We start from the raw sequence: 21,207 nt of genomic DNA on the forward strand, positions 1-21,207 counted from the left end.
CCTTTACACTGTTAAATAATAATTAATAACTAAAACAAACGAACGTTAACTAACAATAAAAAATTATCATGTTACAATATTTATTATACACTTATTAGAATTCAAATTTACTTGAGCTGTTCACAATAATAAAATGATTATAAATAGATTAATTTTTAATTGTGGAAGTAGGGATCTTTCTGTCATGGTGTGGTGGTGGAAAGATATCTAAGAATTCTCTTGCGGACTTTAGTTGCTTCTCAGTACCTCTGATCCAAATTCTCTATTCGCGTACATAACCGCAACATAAACGAATAGCAACGATGCCGTATTGTTTTATCTCACGCTTTTGTAACGTCTTATCTGTAATTTAAAGATATAAATTACAAATATACGGTGTAATGTGTGTGGGCCATTGTGTGTAATAGTATAGTAATCACTTTAAATTATTTATCAATTTAAAATTTTTCTTTATCGTCGTTGTGAGCAGTACCTTTTATTGGGTGTGTAAGTGATTTTCCTAGATATTTTTCGAGTGATAACTAAGTACCGAAAAGGTTTTTTATCGCAAGTAACGCTAGTAGAAAGATAGTTTAAATAATAATATACAATTTTAATTGATTATTGTATTTAAGTCTCATTTCTTATACAAAAGCTGCTACTTTTTTGGAATTACTAATGTCTGTTGAATCATTTATTGTTCATTCTCCTTTGAGCGAAAATAAATATCTAGAGAATAATACTTTATACTTGTTAAGTACAAAAAAATCAATACATTTTTGTTTAAGAAACAGCACTAGTCTTTGTACTTAATAGCAAAAGTGTCACTTTTAAAGCAAAAATCGTTTTATACGATAAAATACGGACCACGATATTTATAACTAAAAAAACATGAAATAAACAAAGCCTTGTATAATATTTTGGCGTCTTACACAAGACAAAAGTTCCTAACAATACCCACAATTACAGAGCGACGCTCACTTAAATTTTTAATGTTAAAGTAAATCAAACGAAGATATAAACAGCTATTGCTATGCAACTCCTCTATACTCTTTAATAATGCGTACCTCTTCGTGTTAAAGATACAGAGTCACAGCCAACAAATTTTCCACGACTATGCTGCTCGAGGCACATGTCGTATTAAACGTCATCTCTTTTTTCACTTAAAGAATATAGCCTTACTAGTATGACATTAAGGCTGTTTGCTCTATCTCTCATCGTCAAAACAGTGCAGGTATCTTTTCCAACTGACTAACCCTGGCTTACTCATCTCTGACATCATTTCATATTTTCACGAAACAAGTTGGTTTCCACGTCATTATAGTCAAAGAACACAAGCAAAAAGAAAGACAAGTATTATAGAATCAAAAACCAGCATAAGCAGCTATATTTATTATTTATACAACACTATACCCTTGTACTCTTCCCACTTTACAGTAGACGCAACTAGATCCGAGCTATATACTTGATGATTTAGCCTCGTTCTTTATCAATAAATAATGTATACTTGTATAAGCGGTTTTTGAGTAAACAAATGTTATTATTAAGTCTCTGGAGAATAAATATATAACCTTACTTATACTCTCTTGTTTCTACTTAGCTTCTATCACTTTCAAAATTGTATACTTAAAAGCTGAATACCATTTAAAACTGAAGTAAGGGGATAATTTTTTATCTTGCTACAACCCACTTATTACAGCTTCCAAAAGTACTAACCTCCTGCATTTTTAATTATAAAGCATACGATGACAGTCAACATTTCTATCAACGTTTGATGAGAATGTCCATGGTAAGAATTACTCTGTTTAGTTATTTAATAAAGTCCAGTCGTAAATGACTTTATTCACGAACTCTACACAGAAAATACGTGTTTGTTTCATGAGTTTTTAAAGAAAATAAAAATAGATTTAAAAAGAATTACTTATAGTAATTCTTCAATTTGCTAGAAGTTTAAAGTATGGTGTAAGAATGACTTATCTCAACGGCAAATACGGCCGATGACTATGTAGTATATTGTTAGAGCCTACTTGATATTTTATACTAATAACAAAAAGTTTATGCATTGACTTGAATTTTTTGTGTATAAAAATGAAGTAATCTTTTGTTTAAGTTAAACCACGTGCGTACGCTAAATAACGACGTACTTCAAATTTATATGATTTCCCAGTAATTGAAATATTTTATAATTGCAACTTTCTTTGAAGAAATCATCTTTTGTTTTTTGTTTTCGTACAATAATTTTTACGAGATTTATCGGCTGATGAAAGAGTTTCAATTCGTAAAAAATAACTCATTTTTCTTCCAAATATGCAGCCGATGTTTTAATGCAGTATAGAAGGTGACTGTCACCTAAAGTTAAGGATCTAGCCACCGGAAAATCTAAAAATACCTCTGTATATTTTGTATATTTATATATAAAGGCTCTATTTAAGAATGCATCTGGCAGTGAATCTGTATCGGGAGGTCAACAACTGTACCCTTTACTCCTCATTTCTTAGAAACCTTATGTATTAAGGGTACTGATGTTTTATTTTTTTTAGTTATTACAGCACTTATGAGGACAAGAATAGTAATAATATGAATATCAAAAAAATTTATTGTACAAGTAATAAATAATATAATAATAATAATGATAATAATAATAACTAGTGATAATATTGATAATCTTACTCTAGGGTGTTCAAGACCTTGACAGAGATCCTGCTGCTGGCAGCTTGGATCGTATGAAGGGGCGTCAAACCAAATAGCATTTCACCCCACTTTGTTTAAGAAACAGTGATGTTTACAACTTTTGCACCAGAGCATTTACTACACTGACACACTACTATGACACATAATAGGTTTACTTACAAGCTGTTTTCTGGGGCTGGCCATGTGCATCGTTTCTTTCCAGCGCGGTGGTTTTGGTAAAACAGTCAAGACAGACTATGAGGCCTAAGTAATAGCAGGTAACCGTAACTCATGGGGCAGTACATTTCTATTAAAAACATATGAAGAAGAGTAGCGACTCCAGTCCGAATTGAGCAAGAGGGGACCTTATTGGCAACAGAAAGGTTACTGCACTGAAATACACCCTTTTCCGTTTTCTAATTGGACAAAAAAAGCACTGTCCTTTATCAAGTAGCACGGCACACATAGGATTACAAAAATCAATTATGAAAAAGTTTAATCTATGAAAATCTGTTGTGCAAGAAGCATTAAAATTCTGAACCTCACCAATAGATTTGCTGGGGGGGAGGACAGGCGTCGGCATTATGTAACCGCACATGTAGTGGTAGACAAGGCCATCCCTTGTCATGTTACATCCGTGTACTATAATATACATCTTAGAATCTTGTAAAATTAATAAAATAATCTAACCTTGTTACCTCACTTGCAGTTCAATGCCACACTTCCAAAAAATAAGTTTAGACTACCTGTGCTGTTGACATGTCATTTTTGCCTCAGGATATAATGTACGCATACTATCATATTTAAATGTAACAGAAAGATTGTATAGATTCGTTACTTTATTATTGCCCGCCTCCAATTCTTTTCTCATGTAAAATATTATAATTAGTAATATTTCATTAGGATATTTGTTGCCTATTTTTAGATAAAGCTTTCTGTGTCTCGTATTAGAAACGTGTAATAAACAATTTTTCTGCAACTACATGATTATGTCAAATATTTGATACGAATGAAATCGGAAAGAAATTAGTCGGTATGCTCTGCTAGAGGACTTATTAATATACGCTATAAAATCTTACCATTTTATGGGAGTGTATTTATTGCATGAAATTGTGAATACAAATGACATAATATAATTATATATATCAACAACATAATAAATATAAAATGCTTCTCGTAGTTTTTATCATTTATTTGAAACTTTAGAAAGATGAAATCATGAAATACCATTAGATTATTATTCTTCTGACTGAAGTTATATTTCTCCAGTTGGTTCATTTTTGGTTGGACTTTTGATGGCACAGTTCTCATCTGCTAATGGCTGAATCTTACAAGGAATATAGATAGTTAATGTACCGTCCGAGACTAAGTTTATTTTAGCATCATTAAAGTCGTAGTTTTCAGAGACGGGAAACGTCTTTGACAAATTTTTATAGACATTGCCGTGCTCATCTTGCAACTTTTCATGTATACCCTCGACTACGATCAATTCGTCTTTGACCTATAGTTGAAACAAAATTTATTGAGTATATTTTTTGCTTTTCATATTACGTCATTTTTATTTATAATATTTTTTGTTCTTTTATCTTTCATTCAAATTATATGTATGACGAATAAAACTAAACGATACTCACGAATACGTTAATTTCTTCCAGAGAAAATCCTGTGCAGTCTACCTTTTTATAAAAATCTTCCTACAAAAATCATTGACCATTAAATTACATAGAGTTTATTTAAAAAACCAGAGTGTGGAACTAGGAGTCCCTCTTTTTTTCGTTGGTTACGGTGGTATATTTATGTCTTTCCTGTACATTTTTTGTAAATAAAAGGCTCGAGAAATTTTTCAAAATAATTTTTAAGGTTATTGTTAGGCAAAAAACGAGAAATAAATTCTACATATTTATAACAATTCTGCAAATATGCTTTAATTTTTTCACTAATTTTCCATCTTGATTTTATGAAAAAATATTTAGAGGCTGGATATTTTAGGTAATGTCTTCACATTATCAACGCCTATTTCTTTGTGTGTCATGATGTTATTTTTCCCAAAAAAAAACCCGGAATACTCGATATTTTTGCTTTATCTTATTTCCTTTTTAAGATTTAGCGTATTTTGTAATATTGGTTGGTTATACTATTTTATAATTACCGATTTTATCAATACTGACTATCTACATCGATCTGCCATTTATGCAGATCCCTGCGCTGGCTTACTCTCTTCTTCTCTCTCTATCTTTGTTACACCTACCCTTTGTAGGAGTGCACCTCCTCTCGAAAAGTGCACAATTTTTCTTACACTTTTTGCTTGATGAGTCTCCATTTCCAACCATTTTTATACTTAAGAAATACACGGGAAGTCTATATTATTCCATCGTAACCCGCGATAAAGAATCCGTAATTAATTAATATAGAAATGGTCTTTTACCTTGTGTGCATCAACTTTAGAGGAACTGTTGTCACCGTAGCTCTGATGAATTGGTAAAACAAGGCTTTTATTATTATAATTTGCACAGGGAATAGATCGTGAAGCATAAGCTTTATGTCTTGAGTATTCAATGTCTGCGAGTACTTCTTCTTCGGTATAGTTTGGTATTATATTCTTAAGCATGATAATTTAGAACAAGAAATTCGAATACAAATAATCTTTTAAAATCCTGCCTCTTTAACAAAGTTGACACCGGTGATTGAAGAATATTGAACTGATTACTGTATAAATTTGATATGCGCTTTGTGTGCTACTTGTACAGCTGGAGGTGCAACAATCACTGCATGTACTAGTACTAAACGCTGTCGTTGCTTACTGCAGCAGAGAATGCTACGGCGTAAGACAACTTTTTTCCACTGATCGGGGCGACCCGCCGCGGCCAGCCGTCGAACCAAGGCGCACATTTTTCGAAAGTGCGACACTCGTATCGAAGAGCGTGCGCCTACAAGAAGAAATGTGGATTCGCGTGGAAATGAGCATATAGGCGCACATTTTGGCGACACGTAGAAGGGGTATACCGAATGTGTGCCTACGAGGATAGGAGTGGAAATGTTGACTATAGCTATATATCTGAGCGCACAGCCAAAGCAAGCGACGACACGAGTTTTTCTCTTTTGACTGCAACCGAGTATATGCTATATATATTTAACTGACTCTTACTCTCTCGCTCTTGCTTGAATGATATCTATCAATCTTACATTCGATTAAATCGTGAAACTAAATGCTCATATAATTATATGCACAGAATTTGATATCAAAACATTTTTTTTTTCCGTACGTTAACACTTAATTTGAAATCTAGTATTATTTTGAAAAAATAATCAGCTTAATTTTTTTAAGGATAACAGTTCAGCTATAACCACTGGTTAATTATTTTTTCTCATCATAATTGTTATGAACTGTAGGACAAGCCCCGGAGGTTATCGAGGAACATATGTGACTTTAAGATCTTCTACCCTCGAAGTTTTGATAGCTAAGGTAGTAAGGGCTTATGCCACTACTGTTCTCGTTTTGCTATCTAAAGATCGATTCCAACTGTCGGCAAATTTTTTTTTTAACGTGATTCATCATTCTAGTTTGTTTTCTTTTTATTGATGTTTTATTTATGTTTTATAAATAATATTAACAAACCCTTTTTTCCCTATACATCGAAATACATTTTTTTAATACTAATTATATTAAACAATTTCATAAGCTGATACTTATCGTTAGCATGGCCATTTCGGAAATTCATAATAATAAAATAATTTCTTAGGATATGAGTATAATTATTACATTTTAAACTCCAAAGAAAGTAAGAGAAAAAAAATCCTTATACATAATTTTCATTAATTTTAATATTTTATTTTCCAAGAAATGATTAAGCTGTTCTAATCGATATTTTTATCTATCTATACAATAATCATAATCTTCGGAGGCACAAGAAAACTTACATAAAACTCCCTAATCATTTATTTACCGTCTTTTGTTGTAAAAAAATTTTAGGTATAGCAGCTAAACTTATTGTGTTGATTAAATATGAAATTTCAATTTCAATTACATAATGTTGGTTCTAGACCAAACTTTTAATTAGCGTTTGTAAGTATCAAAACTTAATACCTTTGAAAATTATGCAACAAAAATCTAAACAGTAATGAAAAACAGATCTTATATATCAAGTTTACTGTTACGTTACTTAAAATTTTTACCTGGTAGTTACAACCACTTGTCACTTACATTATGAATTTCGAAAAAGTAAAAGTTTAACCTTGAACATAATTTTCTATAATTTATAAGAATTTATATGAAATTCTGAAATGGTTATGCTATAGTTAAGTATCAGCTTATGAAATTGTTTAATATAATTAGTATTAAAAAAATGTATTTCGATGTATAGGGTAAAAGGGTTTGTTAATATTATTTATAAAACATAAATAAAACATAAATAAAAAGAAAACAAACTAGCATGATGAATCACGTTAAAAAAAAAAATTTGCCAACAGTTGGAATCGATCCTCAGATAGCAAAACAAGAACAGTAGTGGCATAAGCCCTTACTACCTGAGCTATCGAAACTTTGAGAGCACGAGATCTTAAAGTCACATATGTTCATCGATAACCTCCGGGGCTTGTCCTACAGTTTATAACAATTATGATCAGGAAAAATAATTAACCAGTGGTTATAGCTGAACTGTTATCCTTAAAAAAATTAAGCTGATTATTTTTTCAAAATAATACTAGATTTCAAATTAAGTGTTAACGTACGGAAAAAAAAAATGTTTTGATATCAAATTCCCTGCATATAATTATATGAGCATTTAGTTTCACGATTTAATCGAATGTAAGATTGATAGATATCATTCAAGCAAGAGCGAGAGAGTAAGAGTCAGGTTATTATATATAGCATATACTCGGTTGCAGTCAAAAGAAAAGAACTCGTGTCGTCGCTTGCTTTGGCTGTACGCTCAAATATATAGCTATAGTCAACATTTCCACTCTTCTCCTCGTAGGCACCCATTCGGTATACCCCTTCTACGTGTCGCTAAAATGTGCGCCTATATGCTCATTTCCACGCGAATCCACATCTCTTCTTGTAGGCGCACGCTCTTCGATACGAGTCTCGCACTCTCGAAAAATGTGCGCCTTGGTTCGACGGCTGGCCGCGGTGGGTCGCCCCGATCAGTGGAAAAAAGTTGTCTCACGCCGTAGCATTGGCGTTAGCAATTTCTCTACTCATCTCTGACTGCAGTTGGACTATTCAAGTTAATGACTAGCGCTGCACGCACTGTTCCGAAAGAGAATTGTTGGAAAATACTCCTTCAGATACAGAAGAGCCATGCTATTATTGCTCTATTTTAGTGTCTCTGTTCCACCTAGTAGAGCTGCTCTTTCACCGTAGACAAGCAGCTTCTCTGTAGTGTCAAGGGGCAGCTTTCCTTACCTAGTAAGTTGGCTTGGGTGATTTTAATCAAAATGATTAATTCTTCAAATTAATAAGGCACGCTTTATTGACATGATTTCGAAATTTTAGAGATTATTATCTTTTGAATCAAGCTTTGACATTTATTTTGTTTTAATTTTTTATTTTGTTACGAATGAAGAGGTGACCTTCATGTGAGCCTAGTATTTTACAAGCTATTTAACTATTATTGAATCGTTTAAGGCTACATCTGACTTTTTGTCATACTGTGGTTTGTAACTTAACTTTAATTTACAATTCACTTTTTGTTTGTTTATTGGATTGGTTAGATAAAACGAATAATATTCGTTGGCATATTGATCAGTAAGTTTAGAAATATTCTAATCCAAACAAACCTTTTTTTAGTACCAGCCAATTTACAAACACATACACACACAAACACATGCACTCACATTATGTGTATGTTTATTAAAAAATGGTAGTTAAGTTTTTTTAATAGTGGTTTTTACATAAATGATTGTTCATTATATTTTTCAAAATTTTAGTTTTTTTTTTTTTGTATGTCGACAAAACTCTTTTAATAAATTATAAAATATTTAGAGTGTTCTACTCTTTAATCTTATTTGAAGGTCTTCAGTACTCAGGTCTCTTACAAAACAATTTTTTAGAAGCGTCTAAAAAATTTTTACCGTATCGATTAAAATATATCAAGTAAGGGTCTCAGATTTTGCAGAATATTTTTCAACTGTCACATAAATACCTTTTTTTTATTTGGTAAAATGAATGTGATACTACTTTAGAAAAGCGTGATCCTATATTTCAAATTTTGTGTAACTAAAATATGCATTAAATATTTCCGAGACAAAATCTAGACACCAATTGTTCTATTCAAGAGAAATGTTACCTTTCAAAACACTAGGTACCTGTTAAAATAATAACAATTTATTATCACTTTTTAGCTCTTTCCAAATATCTAAGTAATTGTTGATAAGCTTTATTAGCAAACTACGAGTGCTAAGGCCTTATATCTTTACTTCTTATGCTTTGTTTTTGTATAGATACGTCTTAATGTTGTTGATTATTCTCTGTGTGAAGCCCAAAATACTTACAAATAAAAATTGAAGTTTTCTTTTAGCCGTAGTATAACAATGAATACGAGCTGATCACGACATCACCTAAAAATACATAAGATTGGGGACGTAAGGAAATCGTGCTTTATATTTTATTACGTCGAAAAAGACAGTATACGATCAAAAGAAGGATCACTTTTATTGGATCTCTTCGTTTTCCATTGACCTATTGAGTTTATCACCCCGAGGTCTCGATTATATTAAAAATTTCAATGAGAGTTTTAAAAAGATGACGAGTATTTGAAAAGTCTCTGGAATTCATTCAGAAATATATGATAAGACAACTAAGTTTATAAATTTCATAAACCTAATGGTGTGAATTTAAAGAGAAAAATCAACACTTTCGAAAACTAAAGTTATTGTTGACAAAAATATGAATAGTCGACTTTTGGAATGACTCGTTTATGTTATTGATTATTTTCTGTGAAAAACTCAAAGTGCCCACCAATCAAAGTTCGATTTTTTGTTCTGTTGGTGAAAAAACAACCGCGTCATGCAATAATCAAGCCATCAAATTGACCTTGTGACAAAAATACGTTTGCTTGAACGAAACCATTTTTACTTTAGTATTCAAACGCGAGAAATCGATAAATGGCTTGGTCCTATACAAAACATAGGCAGTGCCTGAAAAAAAAAAAAGATAAAAAGACAAAACGAATGTTAAACCGAAATATATACAAACTGGGTACGAATGTCTACGAATTACTTTTACGGATAGCTTTACCTCAAATGGGTAAAATAATATTGCTGTCATACACATTTTGAGCATTATTTTTCTCATTTGTGACTAAGTAAGAAAATGACCCGTTTCTTGTTTTACCATAAGTTTTGTATATCTAATGTAAAGTGATAAAACTCTTATTTAAATATAATCCTTAGCTTAGACTATTTTTGTAAGAAAAGTTACAAGCAATTAGCAGTACGTAATATCTTTCCTTCTGGAGCCATTCTCGTTTGCTATAATATTTACGTACTTTTATGTAAACACCAACTTTTTCCGTCGCTTACATATATAAATATAATATACAATATTCTCATTGTTGATTTGTTTTCCTTAAATCGTAAATTATTCCATTATAAGATAAGGAACTGCAAAAATTTATTAGAAAAAATGTTTATCGTTAAGTGTTACGTAGATTTCCTCGGCTATCCATAATGAGTCAAGACTTAAATTGGAGTTGAATTGACTTTAATACACTTGTTCGACTTTCAACTTCAAAATAGCACCTTCGCTGCTTGATTTGGTGCTCTCAGGCGAAAAAATAGAATACAAAACTCGTTTTTAAAGGCTTCTTTATGAGCCTCGTTACGGTCTTCACTTTCAGCTCGTGCCATGAACCTCTCGGTTCGTAAATCAAAGCCTTTGCAAACGCGTACGTAATATACTATTTCATCATACCCTGACGGCAAAAGCGCATTTCCGTCCTGATTTCAGAATGGAAAATTATGCATTTCTGACCAGCCCGGGAATTTTTTTTGTTGTAGACTAACGTTATGCGCAACTTTCTCCTAGTTACTTTATCGTGTCAGTCGTTAACTACGTATGTGTATATAGCTATAGTTAACAATGAACTATACTCAGCTGACGAAAACTAAATCAATCGAATCATAACCTCAATACTTATGCCTAGCGAATATGTAGATTGCAGAGTGTTAAATTAATGGTTTTAGCCACTAAGTAGTGCTGTACTCAACAATTTGAAATAATTAAATATTTAGTCTCTGTACGTCTGAGTCCTCGAAGCGATTCTGTGACTATATAAATGAATTTCAGAAGCTTATGTATTTGGTGGCATACCTATAGGTCAGTTTTGTTTCCAAGTACATTTATATACTATTATCGTTTCCATAGTGCTGGTATAAAAATACACGTAGACGGAAATGATTTACTTCCCTGCCTCGTCACGTAATATACTAATTCTCGTTTTTAAGCAAAGCTGAGAGTGTTTTCCTTTCGTGGGCCTGAGTCTCTACATGCTGCTTATCGGCAACGCAACTGCAACACCCTAAACGCCTGGCCTTTGCTGTCTAACTCTGATGCTCATCGATAACTGTTGCGCCTATATCTACATGGGACCATAGTTTATAGCCTTACTCGTTGCTATGCAGTTTCGGTGTCTTGATACTTGTGTCGAAATTGTACGTGACGTAAGTATCCGGTCAAATATATTTATATTTTTTGAAATACTTCAATACATTTTTGTAAGGATATGGTTTTTTTAAATCATGATGTACAAATTGTGCTAGAAACAAAATTGATTGATCTGGTGTTATAAAAATAAATGAAAAACACTTTTATCATTACAAATCATTAATCAAATAACAAGGAAATCTTTGTTATGAAAAGTATAAATTAAAGAAAAAATTTTTTCGTATTCACAGTTGCTAACAAGCTTATATGAATAAGAAAAAAAAGTTTCTTTATTTGATTAACGTTATTATTTTAAACTTCTTAGGATCATGCAAGTAAAAGTACTTTTTTAAGTTTGTCTAAATTATTTTACGTACTCCGTAGTATATTTCTTGTACACCGACGATAGTTTCTGTACGTGTACATTCCAAACAGTTTTTGTTTGCATAAGTTTTATCGGATGTTTTTTTAACATCAATAAAAGTATCTGAAAGACGTTTTACATTTGTTACATCTATAATTTTAATTTTGTAACAATGTAATGAAAAATAACATCAAGATTTTAAAGTAGATCGAGTTTTAACAATTATCTGTATGAGAACCAAAATATGAGTTTTGTTGATTCTTTGATGTGAATTGAAAAACAACAGGTTTTGAAGATCTGTATAAATTTTCTTTTTTTTATAAAAATCTTTGTTCTAACACGTCAAGATTCATCGGAAAATAACTCTTCAATCCATAAAATGATGTACCCTCTTATTGTTTACCCTATGTACATTGAAACATATATACACGCATACAAATTTATTCATACACATACCTTTTCGTACATTTCATTTTATACACGTAGTACTGCTTGGTCTGTCAAAAAAGTACATTGGTCGAGCTTCACAATTTATTATTAAGTACGACAATTTATTATTTACGAGAATCGATACAATTCATAATTCAACACGTGGCCACTGCTCTTCCCCAATCCTAACAATCCTGGTATATTTATATCCGATCAAGCAGTCGAGCGAAGGACTCCTTACAGTTCACAAGAATCAAAACAAGTCAATAAAAAATACTGTCCTAAAATTTAAATACAATTGACAAGTATCACAGTTGGTAGACTCCACTATCTTACGACTCGTTTTTGCAGTACAGTCTTTCAGCTGCAATATTAAAATTACATCAATTTCTGTCAATCTTTGTTTTCATCATTACGGATTAAAAATGGTCTCATCAACGTTTTCAGTTTTCATTCTTTCGGTTGTTTCGTTAGTTTCTTGTTATGATTCAACAAGTGATATAAATAATTATTCGAATTTAGTAATGGACGTAAAAGAACTTTACAAAACCAACAGTGTTGTGATCGTGTATTATGGTTTCGAAAGTAAGTAAAAATATATTGATTATTAAAATAATATCAAGCATGGAATTTTACTTTATTTTTTATTTAATAGGTATGCATGTTGCAACGGGCATGATGAGGCAACTTTCAAAAAATCACTATTATTCCATGGCAGTCGCAGGATCAGACCTAATGATAAAGTATGACAGTATGTGGAAGAGTTCAAAGTTACTTTTCTTCATTATGCTAAAAACCGAAGATGATTTTGAAAATTTCATGCATTTTACAACGAATGCGGCTATTGATTCGCACGTCTGGTTATTACTGTTTGACACATTGATGTCGGAGTCATTGAGTATTTTCTGCCAAAATCCTCAAGATAATCGACTGGGCTTGAATTATCTTGTAGAAATGTTAGTGAAATGTGGGAATGACTCCGACATAAAAGAATGGTTTTCCACAGGATCGAATAGTAACACGATTCAGGTACACGAATACCTTCAGTGGAATCCAACGACTCGTCTCAATGTCAAAGATAAACACATTTTGATTGAGAGGAGAAGAAATTTGGCTGATGTTTCGCTGAAAGTGATACCTAAAAAAGTATGAAAAGTACACGTTTTAATTTTTTAATAATTTTACGTTTTAACACATTTTCTTGTTAATAACACATTAGGACGAATCCCATCCAAAACAATCAAATTATATTTATAATTACGATTTACCATCAAAAATTGTGGATGAAATCACCTCAGTAATGAATATAACTACAAAGTACCCGCAACTGTTACGAGGTAGTGGAGCTAAGAATAAAAATACTGCAGCAAGCAAGGGAAATTCTTCTTTTACTAATACGTCAATAGCTACGAGTTTTGATGTTATTGCTACGGAGACATTAATGGACCAAACTTTTTTAGAAAAATATGATCTCACGATTCCCATTGAGTCCCAATTGTACTGTTTGTTCATCAAAATGCCGGACAATTCATTCATACCATGGAACGCATACTTAAAGGTAAGAAATTTTTTCTCCCTGTATTCTGAATATTGACAAGTGTCTTGTTTTGTTTAGTATACAAAATTCTTACTAAAGAATAAAAAAAAAAAAATAAATAAAAAAAAAATAAAAAAGCAGAGTGTGGGATTCGGAGTCCCGCGGTAAGAACAGGTTTCTCGCGTATACGTAGAAATTACATGTATATAGTAAAATGTAAGGTTCGTAGATACATGTGAGTTCAATATGTATTTTTTTCGCGGGTTACGGTGGTATACGTATGTCTTACCTATTCATTTATCATGTATGAAAGGCCCGGGAACTTTTCGTTTTCCATTGACATAATGAGTTTATCACGGCGAGTTTTTGATTATATGAAAAATTTCAATAGGAGTTTTAAAAAGATAACGAGTATTTGAAAAGTCTCTGGAACTAATTCAGATATATATGATAAGATAGTTTACTTTATAAATTTCATAAACCTAATTGTATAAATTTAAAGAGAAAAATCAACAATTTCAAAAACTAAAGTTATTGTTGACACAAATATGAATGGCCGGTTTTTGGAATGACTCTTCCATGTTATTGATTATTTTCTGTCAAATACTCAAAGTGCGCACTAATCAAAGTTCGATTTTTTGTTTCGTTGGTGAAAAAACAACCGCGTCATGCAATAATCAAGTCATCAAATTGACCTTGTGACAAAAATACGTTTGCTTAAACGAAACCATTTTTACTTTAGTATGCAAACGCGAGAAATCAATAAATGGCTTGGTCCTATACAATAAGTAGGCAGTGCCTGATTAAAAAAAAAACAGATAAAAAGAAAAAACGAATGTCAAACCAAAATATGTACAAACTGGATACAAATAGCTTCTACGAATTACTTTTACGGATAGCTATACCTCAAGGGGGTAAAATAATATTGCTGTTACGTATATTCTGAGCAGTGTTTATCTCACAATAAACATTTAAATGTTAAAAAAAGCCTGTGTCAGAAAATAAGATCTTATTTTAAACAAACATCTCTTTTTAGTGGTGATAACCGGGAAAATAGAATAGTCAGACTGCACGTATGGCACTCGTGCTGGCTTTGTTCGTAATGATTTGAAGCATGTGTTTTAGAAAATTCTATACCCCTCCTTTTTTTATAGCTGCGAGGATGCACAATGTACTATGTGACTTAAAAATAAGCGACAATCATAACATCCTTAAGGCTGGAATTTTTGTTTGATTTTTCTAAGCAAAGTAAAAATTGGCGTACTTATTAATTAAATTTACTAACCACGTTAATTATTATATTATTTCTTCATAACATAAGATTCATTTTTGAATACAAAAGTACATATAAAAGATTTTATAATTATTATCGACGCAACGAACGTTGTCGTTGTCGTCGTCGTTGTCATATCTTAATTTCGAATATATACTCTAACAATAATTGATCTTTTATATATATTTATTTTTTTAATTCCTTCAACTTGTAAGTAATAATTTTTTTTACATTAAAGGATATAATCATTTAAGTTTTACAAGCGTTTTTAAAATCCTAGATACTAATATGCAATTATTATTATTATAGTAACTGCCGAAAAGTAGCACTACAATAATATACTCTTTTACACACAAAAACAATGTTAATTTTTTTAAATTGGTTACGGTCAAAAGTTAGTTAACTTCATTATATAATAAATTGTTATAATTGTTATAGTCAGATTTTTTTAAATTATATGTATTTGAAATGTTTAAATTTTTATAAAGAAAAAGAAAACGTAGGTGGTACGTTAAAAGTGTGACACTTTATACAATACTTGGTCATATACAAATAAAAACATTAAGAAATCTTATTTACCATTAAAATGTAAAAGTAAGAATGGATAACTGAAGTCTTTGAAAATTAGATTTTTAGCAAAGGTGCATGGATTAAGCTAGCTATTACTGTAGTTATTTTGACAATTACATTGTCTTTTATCAACATGAAATTGCAAGACAGAACACGTTCAAGATATGCCATTTTGTTGGAAAATTGTACACAAATATGGGGTATATTCTGCCAGCAAGGGTTGTCAGGTAAATTTTGAGTACCAAAATTTGCGACTGATTCTCAAACGATTATGAATTTCATAAATATAAATTTTTTAATTTATAGATGCTTATGTTAACCGTACGTCATTAAAGTTGGTTTACTTGATAGTACTATTTTGTGCATTAGTCATCTACGCGGTTTATTGTGGATCTCTGACAAGTTACTTGACAGTTGGACTACCCACAATGCCATTTAATAATATATCTGAGTTCATGGAAGATGGTAGTTACCAACCTATTGCTGTAAATGGCTCCAGTTCCTATAAATTTATTTTGGTAAAAAAAATACAAGTTTAATTGACAATAATGTTAGAATTTCATTTCGTACATTTGTTCTGTATATTTCAAGGCATCATCTGAAGATCCCGTTTATAATAAAATAAACCAAATGATTAAAAATTCAAACAACTTGCTGGAAAATTTTGATGCAGCTCTCGAGCAGGTACATTTTGGAAATCTTATTTAAGCGTGTGTATGTATGTGTATGTATATTAGTAGTGGCGATAAAAATCGTAGAGAGCAAATTTCGTGTTAATAGTAAGACAAAAAAAAAACGATAAAAATAATATTCTTAATAGTTTAACTTGTTTATGATCCTCCAGATCTTTACACATCTCCTTCGTCTATCAGGGATAAAAATTGGCAGTCTCAGTAATAAAATGTATTGTTTTCAAATTTCAGGTCTGCTCCAAAAAAGTAGCCTTGTTTGCACTATCATCAATGTTGGATTCCATAGACAAGGAGCCACCATGCAAACTAGCAAGTGTTCCTCTGGGCAGTAAGGCGTATGGAAGTCTAAGAACGAAGAAACATCATCCAATCACTAAATTTTTTAATTATCAGTACGTTTGATACAATAATTATAATAATGACAACAACAAAAATAAGACTAATACTAACAATTGTGGAAACAATAATAACGACAATACTGACCATGACGATTACTTTAATAAATAGTACTTGTATTTGTATGCTAACAAACTTTGTTTAGTATCCACAGGTTTAAGGAAACTGGCATCATGCAAAGAATATTTGCTAACTACAGGACTGAAATTCCTGATGAAAAAAATGCATTTCATTTCATTGGCTTACAAGATGTATTTCCTCTGTATGCCATTTTAATTTGTGGATACATCCTAACTCTTATTATACTACTGTTTGAAAACCTTCATTTTGGATGTTACCACAAAAATAGTACAAATCTTGTGCGTCAACGACGTGCCCATATTAATCCACGACGCAGACGCAATGTAAATCACCACCGAAGCAGTGATTCGAAACCTTTGCAGGTATAAATCTTCTTTTCCTTGACTGTGTGTGATAAGACGTATATGAAAGTAAGACATTATAAAATTTTGGCTATTAAACATCCCTATGATACTATAATAATAACCTACTATTACGGATCTTTGTAGAATTAAAATAAAGGTAGAGAATGTGTGTATTGGATCGTAACATTAATTTACTATAACATTTTAGGCATGACCAATGTATTATAGTGCTTTTTAATTTTGTCAGAGCAAAAAGTAAAACCACTAATGAATTGTCTATTTCTAGTAAAAAACAAATTCTCAACCCAGTACGAGGGTGATTTCAGTTGGTCATGTAGTGTTTGTGTGTCGTCAATAGGTTTTCCAACTAAGTATAGTAACTATGATTACAATGGGCTGAAATTTTGTTCGTAACTTTAATTTGGACGTCTAAGCTGATAGATTACATTTAGACAAGTCTCATTCAATAGAAAAGCTTTGACAGACAATTTTTAGAGCAGCGCTCTAAGACAAAGATATTAGTTTTTCAGTAATAGATTTTATCACATACAATTTACCCTTCGGCTATTAAAGACAAAGTTGTAGAACTTGTTAGAATACAAATTTTTGGTAGTTTACCTTGCTCAATACCGTAACGATGCTCCATAGATTAAAATATATGAAAAAACAGCAAAAGAATCGTTTTTTGCCTGTTACAGAAAATTCTAATTTTACTACAAAATTTTTAATACAAAAGATGTGGACTTCATTAAATTAAAACTTTTTCGTACAGTAAGTTTTTTTTTTAGTGCCGTCTTAACGATTTAAATGACGAAAATTGTTTCGAAGCAGCTGAAAACTCGTTTTACACCATGTAACTTTTAAACAGCCCATTTTAAGACTAAGTGTTCAATATGAAAACTGTAGATCTACTCAAAATACATTTTTTTGTACTGACCAACTTTACTTATAGTGTTGTTATAAGGACACATATTATTGAAAAACGTTCTAAAATGGCTGACATAAAATTTGTTAGTTTAAATTTAAGTTAGCGCATTTATACCAATACGAAGTCGGATATTGTAATGGGTTATGTTATCAATTGTATTAATAGGATTTAGTTATTAAAATGACACTTTTTGCTTTGGCACACTGTAGATTGGTGATTTTGCATAAATTAAGTCACTTGTTTCCGTACACAGTACTTATAAGACCAAAAAAAAGAAATATTTTATTACCGCATTGATTTACTCAAAATAGTGTTAAGAGTTTAAGCTGAAACGGGATATGATTTTCGAAAGTACTTTTTAGTCATTATCATTTTTAAAATAAAAAATTAAAATTTTTTTTTTTTTTTGTAGCATTGTAAGCTATGGAATAAGCTTCGAAGGTCTAAGCATAAAGAAGATTCAAACGCTGATGATTTCGAACTGACTAAAATAACAGTAAAGCCTCATGTTAGCAAAACCAATACAGGTATTTTAGTTAAACCACGTGAGAAAGCAAAATTACACGGCGTAAAAAAAGTACGTCATTTCAAAAGTGATCGTTTACAACATTTGAAGGTATGAAGTAACATTTAAATAATTATGTGTATTTTAGGACTTAAAAAACAGTGAAACACTAATTGTATTTGCGGCCTTCCTTGGCACCTGTATTTTATACGTTAATAAATTATACTATGTGTTTACATAGATTAGAAAAAAAATTTTTTTAAAAAATTGATGCAAACTGTATAGAATAATTTTTTTTTTATTATTACATTACTACTAATTCAAACAGTTTCTATATAATATCTTGATAAAATTAATTCGCTTACTATCAGTATGTGTCTTACAAAAAAAAATTAGGATATTTATTTTTTAATAAAACGTGCATAAAGTCAGAGATAGACTTTTAAAACTTTTTGTAATAGTTATGCTACCGGTCAATTTTGTTTTAATCGTAATTTTATGGCTGATTGTCGTTCAATTAAAACTTTTTAAATCATTTTTTAATATCCCATGCCCTTATATAGACCCTTATCATCTTACCAAGGACGTATTCGTTAGCGCTGCGTCTGAGACGATTTTTTCACCCCATCTTTTTAGAAAGTTAAATAAGGTATCACGGAGTGTTTGGTCGAATTTATCGGAGATGAATGTTTAACCGCCAAAGTGCATAAATACGGTATTTTCGTTTTGATAAAATTTTTTTGCTAATAACTTTTGACATGGCAACGTTTGTTGGAAAAAGATTCTCAGGAGATTCTTTTTAGCTATTGAAGCACTCAGAAATTTGTTAACCCACTATTAAAGAAGCGATAATGTTATCAGAGTTTCTGTTTCAATAAACTCTTTAATTAAACCTTAACATTTTAAAAATTGTTTCTTCATTTTAGGTACAACTTATTTAAGGTGTCATTATTACATAAATTTTCTCATTACATCACTAATTATGATTTGACTAACAAATAATATACAGTCTTAATACAAATTTACAATACATTTCGAATCGTTCTCAGTTCTAGATAAAAAATGATCATTATATTTTCAGATATTACAGTTATTGCAATCAATAGAAAATCAAAGTTCGAATGAGAGTATTTCCAAACCAACCAAAGTGGCTTCACAGGCCCCATTTCCATACATAGAATAATATATTACATATGTATAACTATTAAGACAAGACAATCTCTAAGTACTTAAAGTATATATTCTTAATCGTTAATATTATGTAGTACCAAAAATTTCGACATGTTATGTTGTGTACTTGAGTAACAAATGTAATGAGTGAATATGCACGTAAATAAATGACCAGAAATCAGAGTTATTTTGTCGAGGATGTGTTTTTTTTATTGGAACTGTCTTACATCTGTCACATACATCTGATTAGTGCTAAATTAAATTGCTTGAATTGTGTAAGTGTCATGGTGAAAGCATGTTGGTATTACTTATTATAATTGTTAATATATAACGATTATTAATAAAGAAAAAAAAGTATGTTATACGCACCTTCAATAAACTACAAGAGAACTTATTCGACTTATTTATATTTTAATTTGTGTAAAGTCTTTTCTTAATGAGTCATTTGACTTATTTTGATGGATAAATAAACTTTACAGTAAATCTCAAGGGCTTAGCTAGCTCACTGGTTTAAGTTCTTGTTTAGCTACCAATATCCGACTAAAGTGGCACCCAATGATATAATTCATGCAATAAAAAGGGAGGGTTTACTTAAAGTTTAAAGTATCACTTTTAAATTTTGTCAACTTAGGTAATTACTCTTGTGACTCGAGACAAGTCCCAGACGTCAACATTAAAATTAAGTTTTTGGTAAGTGAAACTGACCTGGTTCTCTAGGTCACGTGCTGCGTCCAATTACTGCTGTAGGTACATCCCTCTAGCTGATCTAGCCATAGAATGAACCACTCAAAAAGGATACCGTGGGCTTCAGCAGCCGAAAGTCTTGCCTTGTTATTATCATCACAATGGTCAGAGACAATAAAATGTACATTGATTCTTAGAATTGTAAGCATCATTTCGTGGCAAAAAAAGAAAATGATTTATATTTCTACTTTGTCTTTCTATACATATATTGCTGTTATTATTAAAAACATATGGCAGGGATACTAATGTGAGCATTGGCTCATTTGCTATGTCAATGCAATTAAAAAAGTAGTGTTATAGTTTGCCTAATGTTGAGGTTTGACAGCCCTTGATATTATAATAGTGTTAAAAAAAGGAACGGATAGAGATGCAAAAAACTCTGCTGCCAAATTTGATTAAGCAACCCTTGAGTAAATGTTTAAATAAAAACATTGAGAAAAAACTTTCACGTCTACTTTTCATGAATAGATAAGACAAAAAAAAATAAAACAGAAAGTGATTTTAAAATTACATCGAACGATATATGGATAACATTATCAACGCATAAGAAGAGAAGAAAAGAAAGATCAGTACTTGCACCATCATTCTCTACTGTCTCTTTAGGTAAGTATGTTCGTGTATGGCATTTCGGTTCATATAAGACGCAACCTTAAAGAAGAAATAAAAGAGTAGAAAGAAGAAAGAAAAAATGTGTAAAGTGTAAATTTACCTTGCCACTATACATCTGCATTTGGTATGTCTTTGAACGAGACGCAAAAAATATAATTGATCGATCAAACGAACTTACCTGTAAGTGATGTTCTATCGTTATTATATTAAAGTGACCAGTTCGAAAACGTACAAATCCCACCCATAAGTATAATGTAAGATCATTACCCACA

The 21,207-nt window shown here is 31.1% G+C and overlaps 1 long non-coding RNA gene across 1 annotated transcript; it reads right to left on the reverse strand.

Annotated features, from left to right (window-relative positions):
- Nucleotides 1-3,826: 3,826 nt before the first annotated feature.
- Nucleotides 3,827-4,333, reverse strand: LOC149374914 (uncharacterized). Its single transcript, XR_016292987.1, has 2 exons — nucleotides 4,284-4,333; nucleotides 3,827-4,150 (listed from the first exon to the last, which is right to left on the reverse strand). It is a non-coding gene; the product is annotated as an uncharacterized LOC149374914 (long non-coding RNA).
- Nucleotides 4,334-21,207: the final 16,874 nt, after the last annotated feature.

This window comes from Copidosoma floridanum, unplaced genomic scaffold (assembly GCF_036245765.1).
Source record: "Copidosoma floridanum isolate Cflo_tuat_1 unplaced genomic scaffold, Cflo_Japanese_pri ptg000013l, whole genome shotgun sequence".
In the NCBI taxonomy this organism is placed as follows: Eukaryota; Metazoa; Arthropoda; class Insecta; order Hymenoptera; family Encyrtidae; genus Copidosoma; species Copidosoma floridanum.